The 17,638-nt window shown below is 37.5% G+C and overlaps 1 protein-coding gene across 6 annotated transcripts in view; it reads left to right on the top strand.

Moving 5' to 3' along the window:
- The window catches only part of CNTN4 (contactin 4), a 1,173,040-nt gene that overhangs the window by 811,475 nt on the left and 343,927 nt on the right, over window positions 1–17,638 (top strand). The window lies entirely within an intron of this gene.

Below are 17,638 nucleotides of genomic sequence, written 5' to 3'. Positions count from 1 at the left end.
TACATTTCTGTACCATTATGCCAAGAAACAGTAAAAACCATTCCTTTAAAAAGGAGACACACACATTTTTTTAAATTTGTTGTATAATGTTATTTTCTAAGATGTCTCATTTTATTTGGAAAATATCATGATTTGTAGGATAATTTGTTAAATCTGAGTAGGAAGAGAAAGTTCTATTTTTATGAGTGTTGAGATATTTTGGTGGCATGTTGCTTTGTATGCACTTCTATCCAGCTAGGGAGTGGGGAAAGCCACCTGGTAACTGAGAATAGCATATAACTATTTTAATCACTAAACCGTAATGGTGGTTAATGGCTTTAAAGATGCAAACACACACAAACTATATTTTGAAATAGTAAATTCATAATAGACTCTATGAGCAGGTGTGACAGGGGTAGCCTTCATTTCAGCAGTTCTGGTGGAAACTGAAGTTTCAGCCACATTTTTTGAAGGGATTTTCTGTTTCCATGATTAGGAATTTCCGAGTGTAACATCCAGGTTCCATTCAGTAGTCTACTAATGCTGAAAGTATCATAATTGCAAAGTCTAGTGGCAATAACATTGCAGAACATTCTCATTAACAAAAACCTCCCAGGGAACACAACATCAAATATAACTAATATCCAATGCGTTAATCTATTATTGCCATTCAGATGCATTTTCATTAGCTGAGAAATGAATTTTCTAAGTAGTATGTACATATGAATTTCAGGATTATATTCTTTGTGGATCTCTGCTAAGATATTGCTTCTAAATATTCTTAGGAGCAGGGATTGATAGGAGGATAATATGGCTGATTGAAAACGACCCATGCAAAATCCAGTCATTAATCAAGCAATTTCTTAATCTGTATATAATACAACTCTACTACCTCATCCTGTATTTGGTAATAAAAACAAATCCCAAGAGCTATTTCAGAAAGTGAAGATAGAGAGTCATAGAAACTTAGAGTTGTGAGGAATCTTAGACGTCATAACCCTACCTCCCACACAAAACAAGAATTCTCCACCATCTCCTTCACAGGTAATTATCCCGCACCTGCCTCTTTACTTCCAATCTTATTCTGTCTGTTCTTTGGCTGAATAACATTAATAATTATTATTAGACATTTCTTCTAAATTCTCCTAATTATTATTACACTTCTTCCCTTAACTGAGTAAAAAAAATCACCTCGCCACATTTTACCCATTGGTCCTAATCCTGCCTCTGAGACTACTAAGAGTCTAATATCTCTTCCACATGACAATCCTTCCAATATTAGAAGACTGCCTGACACTCCATCTCTTATTCTCCAGGCTATATATCATCAGTTTCTTTAACCATTCCTCTGATAGCATCCTTTCCAGGTTCCTTATCACCAGACCCATATTTCCTGATCGTACAGACTGTCTCATTTATGTCTTTGTTTCTCCAGCACATATCAGTGTTTGGTCCACAATATACTCATAATAAAGATAATGCAGTGGTTTGCCATTTCCCTGCGGGTCTTCCCTCCCAGGTCAATTTTTTTTTCTGAGTAGGTAAAAGAGGCTGTCTTTTGCCCCATTTCTTACCTAGCCTTAATCACTGAATGAGTGTTACCACATATGAAATTAAATCTGGGAAAGATCCTAGCCTAAAAAGGTCAGGGTCTCCCACTGACACTCCTGTGTCTTGCCACCTGACTCCCATGACTCTGGAGGAGAGAGTAAGGCACAGCCCTACTTCACTTAAATCTAATTCATTTGCAAATCAAGATATCACTTTCCTGAAGTCATTTGTTCTTTAGAAGGGAGGACAAACGGCAACAAGGATAACAACTCATAATAAATATTTATCAAAAGAATGACTGAATACTTGAAGGCAGAGACTATCCCATTTTTTCTTTGTCTACCATTCATAGCATTTAGTAGGTGCTTAATAAGTGCTTGTTAACTTGACCAATTCAGTCCTTTATCACAGAATAATACATTTATAGCTTGAAGGGACCTAAGAAGTTATCATGTGTTCCTACCCTCATTTATAGAAATGAAAACCTGAGGTTCAGAAAAGTTAAATGAAGGACCCAATGTCACACAAGTAGTAATTGTCAGAGCTCTTCTAAAACATCATCCCCAGAATAGAACAAAATATCCTGGATAGAGTTTGACTATCTCAATATATTGTAAGATCATTATCTCACTTGATCTAGAATGGAATTTTGATAACCATATAGTCCAGCTCCCTCGTTTCATGAGAAAACCAAGCATTAAAGAGCCTAAGTGACTCAACAGAGGTCCCACAGGTAGTAAGTGATGGTCGACATTTGCACCCTTGTCCTTTGACTCCAAATTCAGTTCTCTCTCCACTGAGGCACATTGTCTTAACAGTGTCCCACAACAAAACAACTTGGTATGTTATAAACTCCTCCACACAATTGACATAAATCCAAACATCCTAATTTCTTTCATTTCTGGAATTGCAGTCAGCTCTTTACCATTGCCAGGAGCTTTAAATGTCAAGTTTAGCCATCTTTCTATGGTAACACACTAAATTGGCATCATGAGTTGGACTTTAAGTCAATATGTTAAGTACTGAGATAGCATCAGTATGGTAACTCCCTCCAAAGATACAGCTCATAACCCATTTGTCTTTTTTTAGTTTATTGTCATAATATGTAACTATTCTTAGAGAGTTGTCTTAGGCTCAGAAAAGTTAAATAATTTAACCGCAGTCACAGAGTTAATAAATGAGACAAGCAGAATTTGAATCCAGAGCTTCTTGACCTTAGGTGCCTTTCTCTCTTCATCATACCATGCTGCTTCTAACTGAACTTCATAATTCTACTGAGACAGACTAAAATGGCCGAACCATTCTTAGCATTCACACCGTTGGTTTCTTTTTGGCTTATACAGCAACTGACTATGACTTTATATAATACAGATTGCAGGAACCCCCTCCCTCAATCCTGTATTTGTATGAATTGATTTTTGCCTTGGCCTAAATTCAGTTTACATTTATTTCCACTAAATTTCATTAGGATTCATGTCTCGTGGACCATGCTTCATCATTGTTTGTCTCTTATTCTAGTCCATGAAGATAATTGGGACTCTTGATTCTATCTTACAGTATTTTTGCTATGACTCCAAGTGTTATGTCACCTGCAAATTCGATAGTCATGACTTGCAATTCTTCATCTAAGTCACCTATAAAGGCAGAACCAAGTAAAGAACCCTGCATCTAACACTGATTGATTGGCCAACACTTGCTCAGTACCATGGCCCACTTTAGTTTGACAAACTTTTAAGTGTCTTCTGTGTGCAGGGCAGGCCTCACCAGGCCCTGAGGGGAGATGCGATGTTTAGAGAACACTAGGGCCCTGCCCTCATGGAGAATACAGAGAAATAGAGAAATACGGCATATACTCAAATGACTATAACATAAAATAATAAAAGAGTAGTATTTTAGAAAAAAAAAAAACAACAAAGAACTGTGTGAAGTCCAAGGGTCATTACTGATTGGAAGGATAAGAGAAGGGTTCTTAAAGAAAGCATTACTTGACTTGGTCTTTAAGGGACTGGGTAAAATTTAATAACTAATAAGAAGAAAAGAGGAGAGGGCATTCCTGGCACAGAGAAGAGAATGAATAAAGTTGACAAAGTGTGAAAATTCAGAGTTTATGTGGCACACCAAGTAGTTAAATTTGGCTATGCCATCAATTATATGGAGAGGAATAATATAGGATATGGTCAGAAAAATTAGGGTGATAGCAGATAGCAGGGGGCACTTGAATGCCAGGCAAAGGAGTCTGAACTTGACTCAATAGGCAATAGAGAACCAATGAAGGATTTTGATCAGAATATTGAAGATAATTCTGGCATCAACTTAAATATTGTTGGAGGGAAGGGAAGTGAAAAAGGAAAATAGAGGTAGATGAAACTATTGGGTGGTTATTTTATTAGCTGAGGTAGAAGCTAACGGAGTCCATACTTAGGATGGTAATAATGGGGGAAAAAAGAAGAGAGAGATTCCAAAGATAAAACTGATGGAATTTGGTAACTGAAAGGAAAGGAGAAAGAAGAGTCTGAGAAAACACTAAGGTTCTAAATCTGAACTACTGAGTGAATGGTAATTCCTCCAAAAGACAAAATGAATTCAAAAGGAAGACATTTTGGTGAAAAAGATTAACTGATTTTGAGAATGTTGAGTTATGGGGCAGCTAGATGGCACAGTGGATAGAGCACCGGCCCTGGATTCGGGAGGATCTGAGTTCAAATCCGGCCTCAGATGCTTAACACTTACTAGCTGTGTGACCCTGGGCAAGTCACTTAACCCCAATTGCCCCCCACACACACACACACACACAAGAGAATGTTGAGTTTGAAGAGCTATTGGGACGTAAGTTAGAGATATCCTGTGTACAGTTGGAAATGTGAGGCTGGAGTTCTGGAGAGAGGTCCAAGCTGGAGAGCAGATGTGGAAATGATTTGCATCAAGGTGATAGTTGTTGTAACAGTAAGTGAAATTTCCCAGGGGAGAGGGAAGAGAAAGGAAATGAGAATATCCCTCAGGGGATATCCACTTTAATGAGTTGGGAAGAGGAAAAGGAGACAGTGAAAAAGACAGAAATGGTTTTAAAGGTTGAAGAAAGGCCAAAAGAGTATCATTGTCTTAAAGCAAGGGAGAAGAGAGATTATCCATGAGAATTTGACATTCTACAGATAGGCCAAGGAGTAAGAGGACTAAAATAGACTTTTGGATTTTGTGATTAGGATGTCCTTAGTAACCTTGAAGAGTGATTTCCTTAGAATTTGGGAGATAGAAACTAAAAAGAAAAGCATAGCAGAATGGCAAGTCAGTAAAGATATCAAGGATAAGCTTTTAAAAGCATTTTTACAATGCAAAAAAAAATAGGACAATGGCTATATAGTGAAGAGAGAGTGATGAGAAGGTTCTTTCATACTGTACTTCCCCATCTCCTTTGGGAAATCTCCACTTTAATCCTTCCTTTCCTTTCTATCTCATCTTCAGTTTATCCTTATCCCTATCAAGGAACAAGCAAGAAGAGCATTAAGAGTTCTTTTAAAATTTTTATTTATTTTTAATTTATCAATGAAACAAGCATTTCTATAACAGTATAATAAAAATTTTCACATGAAACTGCAAATCTATTATATACAACCTTTTAAATATATAATAAAGTTAACATGTACATTTCTTTCTTTTTCTTTTTTTTTTCTTCCCTCCCCATGTCTGAGTTCAAATCTCATCTCTGATGCTTATTCCCCACATGACCTTGGGAAAGTCACTTGGGTTCCCCGGTCCTCAATTTCCTTAACTATAAAAATGAAGGAATTTTATTTGACTGCCTCTGAGGTTCCTTCTAACTCTAGAGTTGTGATCCTGATAGTGACTCTGTCCTACTAGTGACTGTAATGACTGAGTTTCTCTTGTCAACAAACAGGCTCAAGTCTTGACCTTTCTCCCCTTAAGTTATTGTCCCTTTAAGTCCATACTTTTCATAGCTAATTTTCCCGGAAGTGCCTACATGACTACCACCTCCATTTCTTCACTGTTCACTTATTCTTTGTACCCTTGTACCTTGGCTTATGATCCCAGTAACTACTGGTCTCTCAGAAACGACTAGTGATCTCTAAATTGCCAAGTCCAATGTCCTTCTCAGTCTACCTCTCTTTGACATTTCTGCAACTGCTGATTATTGCTACTGCTGACCACTACCTTCTCCTGGATAGTCTCTTCTCCCTTGATTTCCAGATGAATTCTTTCTCCCAGTTCTTTTCCTACCTCACCTTCTGCTGCTGTCACTCTCCTTTCTGGGCTCCCCCACAACATTCTCCCTCCTGAACTTTTGTCCCTCATAATTTAAGCTGGATGCCCTTCTAACATCACAAATTCAACATATCCAAATGAGACTTTATCCCACATCCCCTAAATTTCCCAGGCAAAACTTCCTTGTTCCCTTGATGGTATCCAAAGTATCCAAGTTCTAAAACCTAATCTCATATTTGAATCTCCTATCCCATCCTCATTCTCAATCAGCTGCCAAGTCTGTGGGCCACTGATTTAAAGATTCTGGCATCATAGAATCATAGATTTAAAGCTAGAGGGGACCTCAGAGGCCCTTCTGGGGATTAGAGAACTGAGGCCTAGATTCATTAGTAATTTATTCAAAATAACAAACATCTGTAAGATCATAGATTTAGAGCAGGAAAGGACCTTAGAGGCCAAGCTTCTCATTTTACCAATGAGAAAACAGATACATAGTGAGCTTAAGTGACTTGACCAAAGTCATCAGACTAGTAAATATCTGAATTTGTGTTTGAACCTAGGACTTCCTTACTACAAGTCCAGTGTCATACCCCTATATCAGGCTATCTCTCAGATGGTAAGTAATAAAACCATGATTTAATTTCAGGTCCTGTGACATTAAATTGAGCACATTTTTCACTAAAACACTGAATCTGATTGGGCTTTCTAGTTAGCCTGGCATCTTTCCCTAATTAAATTGTAAAGTATGAGGCAGAGGCATGTCTTGGGGAGGGGGGATAGAGGGTATAAGGAGAACCACAAAGGTCATAGGGATATGATGTTCTCTTCCTGTCTTGTCCCTAAACAGAAGGGTGTGACCCTGGAGCCCACATGAACATGATGATTGTTAATGAGTAAAGCTATCACTTAGCTCACCCAAGGCATTTCTTTTAATCCATAAATAATTGTGGTCATTCAAAAGGGGCATACTTCTTCACGAGGGGCAGCTGTGTGATGCAGTGGATAATGCACTGACCCTGGAGTCAGGAGGACCTGAGTTTAAATCCTACCTCCTCAGACACTTAACACTTACCAGCTCTGGGACTCTGGACAAATTATTTAAACACAATTGTCTCAAACATCTGGGGTGATCTCCTGTTGTCCTGATATATATATGTGTGTGTGTGTGTGTGTGTGTATTAATACATATATACACATATGTATATGTGTGTGTACATGTATGTGTCCATGTGTATATGTATTACGCATGCATCTTACCAATGTACCTAGAGAGTAAGGCTGGTGACTTTGCACAGCCCTCCCTCACTTAAATCCAATTCACTGCAAGTCATGATATCACTTCTCGATGTCATGGTCCTCTTTGAGAATAAAGGACAAACAACAACAACAACATCTTCAGTAAACCTGCTGCTCTGTATTATACAATTAGAAGATTTGCAGACTATTTGTGAAATTAAAAAAGCTTCTGAGCAACTGAAAGAGCTATCCCAAAGGTCATTGATAATCTAAGTATATTAATTAGAGACAGCTGGTGACATAATGGATAGAACACTGGGCCTGGAGTCAGGAAACCTGAGTTCAAATATGGCTTCAGATGCTTATTAGCCATGACCCTGGACAAGTCACTTAACCTCTATCTGACTCAGTTTCCATATCTGTAAAAATGTAGCATCTACCTCCCATTGTTATAGGGACAGAATGATATATTTGTGAAACACTGTTAACCTTAAAATGCTATATAAATGCTAGCAATTAGTTTAATTAAAGCCACCCTCATTGACTCATTGACACTTCTTTCTAAATTTGGTAATAATCTACTTTCATAGCTCATTGGTGTTTTGTAGTAGAAAATTACAGAGTGAATGAAAGTGGGCATACCAATAGGAAGATGAGCAACAGCTGAAGATAACACTTGACATACTGGCATAGAAGGAACTATGATGAAAACAAAAATACATATAACTGCATTGATTTGGCACTGTTCTTATACCTATACACACACACACACATATATATATGGGGGGGTCAAACTCTTTTTCTTAAAGAAGGAGGGGAGTTTTGATAAATATTTTAAACCAATATTTTTCAAATAAAGATAATACATTATTAAAATAATCAGATTAAGTTATATGTATGTCACCTCTTCCCCGCCCCTCCCCCCCCCCATGGAATCATTCCCTAAAATGAACTCATAAGTTTACAGGTCAGAGCCCCATAGAGGCTATATTACCCTCAGGTTCTAGGGTTAACCTAGTATGGCTGCACTCTCATTCAAAAGTCTTAACTGGTGTGCTTCTTATTAAATCACACAATAGATACAATTAGATCTTAGAAAAGGCATTTTACTGAGATAGCATAGCAAGAATACTAGCTATTAAACATTCTCCCTTTAATACTCAAGTTCACTTTCTCAAAAAGAAATATAATGTTATGTCTTTCATAGTTGTTCATTTTTTGAATGTTGTTATTATTGAAGAAGTTATTCTCCTGCTTCTGTTCTATGAATCTTTGTCATGAGAGTAATTTTTTTCCTTCTCAATTTAGAAGGAGGGAAGACAGAAGGAAGAGGAAATAAATCGTTGTAATTTTTAAAAAATAAAATTTAATTACAATAAAACTAATACACAAAATACCCATGAGAAGGATAGACTCAAATTTGAGTATAATTATAGTGAACCACATATGTAGGATTCATATGTAGCAAAGATAACTTACAACTTCTGGTATTTCAGGGCTGGATACTTGTTTCTCTTTTTTTCCTTATTCATCTCCACTTTGATACAGTATCTTTGTAGAACAGAATGTTCGACTAGGTTCCCAGGGTATTCTCCTCCATGACTGGCTCTCTTCTCTGCTGCCAGAAGCCCAGCCTTGAAGCTGTTCCTTCCTTCAATTGACCATCATTCTAAATCTTTGTCTCTCTTAAGTGTTTGTCTCTACTTCCTCTCCTGGATGCAGTGTCTTCTACCAGACCAGAATCTCACCTTCACAACTTTCTGACTATTATCTGTGGGGAAGGGGAGGAGAAAAAAACCTCTTTCCTTTTCCTTCCCCTACCTTCAGCAAAAATTCCCTCCACAAATAGGCCCTAGCTTGCAATTCCTTGAAACTCTTAACTCTGAAATTCATCCAGAGTTTAACTATGTAAAGCAGTCAGTGACAGGGATAATTTGTTTGCTAAGCCAATTTCATTCTCTCTTTCTTGACTCAATCAAAGCTGTCTATACTTCATAAAAGGATTTGAATTTCTGCATATAGTTTAACGCTTCTCTGAAAACTTGTGATAACATTCAGACATCTTTGACTACAATTGAGGTGGAGTGGGGTGAGGAGAATCCACTCCCTTACATGTAGTAAATTCATTTCGAGAATACTCCATTCTCTTACAATAGTTAAAAAATGAGTTGTCAATGCTGAGTTGATGTAATGAAAATAGAATGGAACTGTTAGTCATTAAGATCTTAGTTCAAAATTTATTATGTGTAACCTTGGCCAAGACATTTGATCTCCTAGACTTCAGTTCCCTTAGCTATAATTTGGAGAGTTCAGACTAAATTCCCTCTAAGGTCCTTCTCAGTATTAAATCTATGATCTTTTCATCCTAAAGGAGTTCCCACATCAAACTAACAGATTTGCAGGACTAAGGATCTCTGCTTGAGACTTTTGAAAGAATCTCCCTATACAGGATGTACATATGTTCATTGGTAGATACTTCCTTGGGAGGAAGACATATTCTGACTAAGTCTCTCTCCCTCCTGCCATTCATAAACTTTCTTCTACTCAGTCACTCTCTGATCACTTTTTGAAGCTCCCCACCATCATATTCCTCCTGAATTTGTCCTCACACTCCATAATTTATTAACTCTTATTTCACATACCAACTAATTCCTCTATCACAAATTCTAACTTCCATGTTCCTTCATTCGCCTCACTCAGAGGTTAATATCTCTTTTGATATACCTAACACCAATGTCAAACATGTTGACTGGAACCTCTTATAAAATCCCAGAGACTCACTGGCAACCAGAAAGATCAAAGTCCTCTTGTTTCCAAGGCCAACTCTATCTCCTCTACCTCCTCTCCTCTGTCTTTCAAAGTATTTCTTTGTCTTGGTTAAATAGATGGTATTTTTCCCCAAATGTAGGGCTCCCTATAGGTGTCTTTGCCCAACCCCTACTATCACTAAGAGTTTAGATACCCAAAGGGTGGTTGACTGATTCACTTCTCAGGGATCTAGGATATCCCTAGGTTGGGGTGTGGGGGTGTAAAATATTTCTAGTAATATTGATCACAATCCTCCATATACTGTGGTCCTCACTGGCTATCAGCTAGAGTCAACGAGCATTTAAAAGAAGTTGATGTGAAACATTTCCTTTTAAAGCCCAGAGCACCAACTCCCAAAAAGTACACAGAGTCTAGAGGAATAATGAGCTTAAATTTAGGGTATTATGGTTGAAATGTACATGTGTAGAGAACATGCTTAGTCCAAGAATAAACACAATTCTTGGTTGTTGGATTCCTACCTTGAATATATAATCATCATTTCCTTTATGGTTCAAGGTACCATATGCCTTGAATCATCTGTATCTATATCTGTTCATATTTGTCTTTGGCTTGTACTTCTTTTTGTTCTCTCTCTCTCTCTGCTCTATCCTACTGATCCCTTCTCTGTGAATGTATGCTAAATGGGTGGGAGGTAAGATTGAAAGAGGAGAGAGAATATTCTTCTCCTCCAAGAGTATTTGGCTTGAAATCCTCAACTCCAGAACTAAATCTTCTACGACTGGGGATGGACCCCTCCAGACTGAGTTCACTAATCACCTGATTGCCTTTTATGCATAGTCCAGTTGGTATGACCAATCCTCTCAGCCATACTCATCAAATTACTTTCTATCTTAACTCCCACAAAGAGATGTATAGCTCAGAAAGAGATAAAAAGGTATGAACTATCTTATTTATACATTTGAAACTATGATTGATAGATTGGTGTGGGAGGGGAACTCTACTCCTCCACAAGGAGGTATGGATATTGACAAGTAAATAAGGTCAAGCATACATGGGTAAAAATATAATCACTAATATAATTTGCATAGAGCATTAAGGATGGCAAAATGTTTAACAAACTTAAAGAGGCAGCTAAGTGGCATATTGGATAAAGCCCTGGACCAAGAGTCGGGAAGACCTGAATTCAAATACTTCCTCCAACACCTACTAGCTTTGTGATTTTGTTCAAGTCACTTAATGGCTGTCTGCCTCAGTTTCCTCTTCTGTAAAATGAAGTTAATAATAATAGCACTATACTGTTTTTTGCTTTCTTTCTTTTTTTTTTTTTGGTTCAAGTTTTCTTGCACAAAACAAATAATAAGGAAATGTTTTACATGGTTGCACATGTATAACCTGTATTAGATTGCTTACCATCTCATTGAGGAGGGAGGGATAGAATTTGGAACTCAAAAGGATTTTTTAAAAAGTTTAAAATTGTTTTCACATGTCATTGAAGAAAAAATAGGATATTATTTTAAAACAATAATAATAATGATAGCACCTACTTCTCAGAGTTATTGTGAGGATCAAATAAAGAAATATCTCTAAAGGTCTTAGCATAGTGTGTACTTCATAAATGCTGGGTTATTTCGTTTCATTCTTTTAAATTTACATCATGTCACTTGATCCTTATTATTACCCTCGTCTTACAGAAACTGAGGGAACCGAGGCTGAAGTGACTAAGCAACTTGACCAGAATCACACAGCTAATAATTATTTGAGGCAGGATTCAAACTCAAATCCCCCTGACCCCAAGGACAGTGCTCCCTTCATTATAGTACAGCAATAAAGGACCTGAAGCAACAGCCAAATCTAAAATCTATTTGAAAGCCATTGTGTTCCCCACCTCGATATGGCAATTTTTCACTTATAAATTAGATGTATTAAAAGACACATGTATAACATCACACTACAATGCCTGCTCTTGTGGAAAAGGAGGATATATTGTCTTGAGTGTCTAAGTGGCTTGTCTAAATTGATTGAGTTCATAAGACGAGTTGTTCATTTCTCCATTTTACCTTGTTTGACACAGGCTGTTAGTCCTCAAGTAGATTTGAACACAGCTTTATTTTGCTTCTAAAGGATCCAGATTTTCTCCCAGGAGACAGGTTTTTCCTATATAACTGATGTTCAAGAAATGGATTTGGGGAGTTGATAAAATTATTTCCTTTGTAAGGAGAAAGTAGGATTTACAAGTTGCCTTTCGGGGCTTTTTAAAAGAAAAATGGTATATGCATTGTACATCAAAGGCAGCATAGCAAAGATTCATTTAGAATCTTTTCTATAACTTATAGTCTTAAGGAATTGTTTAGAGCTCTTGCGACTTAAGGCATTTATTTAAACTCACACTAGTTAACTAGTATGTGTCAGAAGCAGGACTCAAACCCAGATCTTCCTGGTGTCAAGGCCTTCTTTCTAGTCACTCTACTACCTTGCTTTGCATTCACATATACACTATAGTCTACATACCAATAGATTCAAAAAGATAATCTCTGTGGTCCCATTGAGCTTCAGTTTCTAGGAGCTGTACATTGATTGGTTAGGCATATCATCCATTTAGTTCATTGGAACTCTTCTCGGAAATATCTTATTATTGGATATAGTGTTAACATCTGAAAGCCTCATGTTATATACCTTAATTGTGCATAAATTTGTGGTTATAATTTTAATTTAATTGGTTTTAGGATCTATAATGAGAATAATTGATAACAATGTTTCTGCTTCAAAAGTTAAGATGCAAATTCCCTATTTATGGGTAATTCAGTTGTAAAACATTCTGAATATTGATATTTAATGATAAATAACTGTGGGTAGGTAAACTGCATTTCCCCAAAGCAGTTAATGACATATTATCAGTTTTCTTACTCTCAAATTGTTTTTATTTCCTCTCTCATTTCTGAGAAAGATGTGCTTTTACCATAGATCATAATGAACAGCTTCCTAGAGAATAATCTAATAACTCCAGATATCAGTCTGTCAGGGTGATTGCTTCATAAATATTGCTTGGGGCCTCCTTCACAGAAGTTCAGCTGCTTTAAAGCAGCCCAGATCAGCCAAATCAGAGACTTCTGCTATCCATCATGCTAAGGCTTTGAACTATTATAATTCATAGCTAAGTACTTCTAAATTTCTTATGGTATAATTAAATCATTTAACAAAACCAAGTTACCTAACTGAAGGAGGAAAACCCTTAAGATCCCTACCATCTTAAAGGTTTGATTAGCATAGTATAGAATTGTATGGTATTGTAAGACAGTATAGCATGAGAATGGGATGGGATGGGATAGGATAGAATAGCATAGGATAGGACAGGATTGATTGGGATAGAATGGAATGGGATAGGATAGGTTAAGATAGTATAGAATAGAATACAATGGGGTGAGATGGTATAAGATAGGACTGGGTAGGGTAGGATATGATAGGACAGGACAGCATAGGACATTATAGGACAAGAGAGCATAGGATGGGATGGGATGGGATGGGATGGGATGGGATGGGATGGGATGGGATGGGATGGGATGGGATGGGATGGGATGGGATGGGATAGGTTAAGATAGTATAGAATAGAATACAATGGGATGAGATGGTATAAGATAGGACTGGGTAGGGTAGGATATGATAGGACAGGACAGCATAGGACATTATAGGACAAGATAGCATAGGATAAGATGGGATGGGATGGGATGGGATGGGATGGGATGGGATGGGATGGGATGCGATGGGATGGGATGGGATGGGATGCAATGCGATGCGATGCGATGCGATGCTATGCTATGCGATGGGATGGGATAGGGATGAATAGGACAGCACAGGATAAATTGTATGATAGGGTGAAGTGGAGTGGGGTGGGGCATAGCAAACAGAGCACTGTGGGCAAAGAACTTTCTGAGGAGTCAGAGGACTTGCATTCTAGTTCCACTTCTGCCAATATCTCTGTGACTTTAGGCAAGTCATCTTACCCCATCTGGACCTTAGTTTTCTCATCAGAAGAGGATCTCTAAAGTGCTTTTCACTGCTCAATTTTTTTATGATATAAGTTATAGCTTTGGGCTCTCTCTTCATAGGTATTAAATTTGAGAATAAAAAGAAAATGGAATAATTGACAATATACCCTGATCATGTCCCCCTATGCATGTACGCCCCTGGAATGTGGAGAAAAAAAGAATAGGGAAGGAAAGAGGATAGAGAAAAAAAGAGAAAGGATAGGATGAAAAGGCAAGAGGAAGACTCTGTAATAGTTTGCTCAGAAGAGGAAGAATGAAAGTTGCTTTGTCTTTTCTTTGTCTACACCAAGCGTTACATCTCTGTGACTCATCAAGTCCATTACAGAACGAATGGCCACTCCATTTCTTCTAACCATGGAAAATGCCATAAATTTTGTGGCAGTCCACTATTTATGTGGATGAAACCATCAAATCAAATTGGTTGAAGAAAGATTGATGACCATGTTAAGAAACAACTTTATTTTTTATTGCCCTGGACAATGACAATAGCTTCCTGATTCATTTACAGCACTCAGTGACCTAGCTCTTTTTTCTCCCTCCTCAATATAGCTACTAAATTTATATTCCTACAGTTCTTACCATGTTATCCCCTTCTCAAAAAGCCCAAGTGGCTCCCTATTGCCTGTAGAGTAAAATTCAAACTTCTGTATTGGGCATGCCAAACTCTTAACAGTCTGGCTCTAATTTCTATTTCTAATTCATTGTTCCCATCATATACTCTATGTTCCAGTCAGAATGGCTGCCTTGTTATTTTGTTTGACCTAACAACATGACTTCTTTTCAAAAGTTGTTCTCCATGCCTTTGATGCTTATCTTACTCTCCCTCTATCTTTTGTAATCTATACCACCCTTCAAGGCTCAGCCCAAGTACTAGAGGGCAGCTAGGTGGCACAGTGGATAAAGCACCGGCCCTGTATTCAGGAGGACCTGAGTTCAAATCCAGCCTCAGACACTTGACACTTATTAGCTGTGTGACACTGAGCAAGTCACAACTCTCATTGCCCCACAAAAAACAAACAAACAAAAAAAAACCAAGTACTACTACATACACAAGATTGTTCCTGACTCATTAAGTCATTAGTACCCTTCCCAATGGAGAAAACTTACTTTGTATATATTTTGGATTTACTTAGCTATACATATCTCCTTTCCCCAATAGAGTATATGCTCTTTGAAGGCAAGGAATCTTGTCTTTTCACTGTCAACACCTACCACAGTACTTACTTGACACATAAAAAAGTACTTAATATGTGTGTGTGTGTTTAAGGGAATTAAGTTGAATTAAATCTTGAATTGTAATTGCTCCCAATGAAGTTGCTTTGCCATAGATCAGAGATAATCTTCACCAGACTAGGAACATGAAAGAATATGTTGTCTATTCAAAATCCATAGCAAATACAAATACCAAATAATTATCATCTTAATGGTCATCAGGATGATTATGGATGACTATTTCCATTTATAAATACCACACTATAATCCTCTTGGGATTTTTGGAAATAGGGTTGTTTTGGAAGACTGATGATTGTTCTCATCCCCATAACTTTCAAATATTTATTTTATTGTTTTTGTAAGTAAATAATTAGTTTGTCTTTCTTAGCCAAAGAGTGAAATAAGCAATAAATCTTGACGACAGTTGGAATTTTGATAGATAGCCAAACACATGATTGGCTTGACTGATTTTTAATTAAGAAAGCTGCTTAAATAGGCAAAGTTTGGTTTCTGAGCAATAAAATGCTGATGGATGGCTGTTTGAATAAATAAATTGTGAAAATTCAGATCAATTAGAATTTAATCAACTTAGGAACATTTGGATTGCAAAATCAAATGTGTTTATCAATGGAGGGCTATGATCTTCAACAAAACAGTAAATTATTTTCACATGAATGACTGAAAGTACTCAAATCCAAGCTGGATGAATTTAGAAAGGTTTAATTTCCTGAATAATTTCTGGCACTGATGGCAATATTAGAAAGATATATGTAGTTCTCCTGTGTTCCTCTCCCACTCTACCTTACCCTTCCATTATGTCATATGAACTTGGGTTCCTTTCTTACTAAACTGACCTTTTATATTAGGCCTGTACCTTTAACTTTACCCCCAAGAAATTACTTTCCAATATATTGTATTTCATTTTCTACATAAATGTTATTTTTTTCCAAAAGAGTGTTAAGCCCCTTGAGGATGGGGTTTACTCATTTTGGTTTTGTATCCCCAGTTTACACCCTCTAGTAGTCATTTAACTCATTGATTTGAATTGTATTGAGTTAAATTCATGGTACTTTTCCACTACAGTCTTTCTGCCTCATTATAAAACTTATATTCTTGAAGGCTCTGCTTGTGGATTGAAAGTTTTGACAGGTCCTGCTAAGTTCATATGGATTTCATTTCAGTACAAGCCTAGTGATAGACCTTATATTTGTCATCTGAGAACTAACCTGGTCCAGCTATGCTCAAAGAAACTCATCATTTGAAGGTTGGCCACTAGGCGGGCAATGAATTTTGGTGTTTTTTAGGGTTACAGTAACTATCAAAATTCATGGTGGGTCTAGTGCTCAACATTTCAGCGATGGGTTTCTTTTTTTTTTTTGCAGGGCAATGAGGGTAAAGTGACTTGCCCAGGGTCATACAGCTAGTAAGTGTCAAGTGTCTGAGGCCGGATTTGAACTCAGGTACTCCTGAATCCAGGGCTGGTGCTTTACCACTGTGCCATCTAGCTGCCCCCTGATGGGTTTCTTTGAATATTATATCTTTGAATAAGTATTCATGATAGTAAAGAGACTGTGCCAATACAAACCTAGTAAAATCCTCCTGTTACTTCCCTTGTGCGTCCTGAAAAGGGTATGAAAATACCACAATGCTGCCAACATTCTAGTATAGGCCTTATCTTTTCACACCTGAACTATTGCAATAGCCTGTTGGTTGGTCTTCCTTCCTCAAATCTCTACCTATTTAAGCCTGTCCTCCGGTCAGCTGTCAAAATGATCTTCCTAACTTATAGCTGTGAGCTGTGACTATGTTGACCCTCTTTCTGACAAACTGTCATAGCTCCCCATTACTTCCAGGACCAAATGTAAAATCCTCTGTTTGGAGTTCAAAGGCCTTCATGACCTAACTCTATTTCCAAACTCTAGGCATTTTTACTTGCTGTCCCCAAGGCCTGGAATTCTCTCCTTCATCTCTCCCTCCTGGCCTTCCTTCAAGTCCCAGCTAAAACCTTACCTTTTATAAGAAGCTTCTTTTCTGATCCTCCTTGAGGCTAGTGCCTTCCCTCTCTTGGTTTTTTCCAATTAATCCTGTGTGCATTTCATTTGTACCTAATTGTTTATATGTTGTCTCCCCCATTAGACTGTGACTTCCTTGAAAATAGGGACTGTCTTGCTTTTCTTTACATCTTCAGCATTTTATCCAGTACCGTTCAGTTACATAATGGTAAAGACCTATAGCATAGTATAGATAGCTGGGACAGACTCTGGAAATGGACAATGAACTGTACCCATAATTAATTAGGGGATTCATGTAAGTTAAATTGCCTTCAGTGGAAAATGCAATATTCTTTTTTTTTTTTAGTGAGGCAATTGGGGTTAAGTGACTTGCCCAGGATCACACAGCTAGTAAGTGTGTGTTAAGTGTCTGAGGCTGGATTTGAACTCAGGTACTCCTGACTCCAGGGCTGGTGCTCTATCCACTGCGCCACCTAGCTGCCCCATTGCAATATTCTTTTAATACCCTCAAACATCTCCCAGAAACAAAAGCTTATCTTGAAACAACAACAACAACAACAATAATTCTATCAGTCAAATTTTATGGCCGAAGGCCATAGGATGGTACAGTCTTCAAAG

This window comes from Dromiciops gliroides, chromosome 1 (genome assembly GCF_019393635.1).
Source record: "Dromiciops gliroides isolate mDroGli1 chromosome 1, mDroGli1.pri, whole genome shotgun sequence".
NCBI classification, from domain to species: domain Eukaryota; kingdom Metazoa; phylum Chordata; class Mammalia; order Microbiotheria; family Microbiotheriidae; genus Dromiciops; species Dromiciops gliroides.
This window is presented reverse-complemented; position numbering and strand designations above follow the sequence as displayed.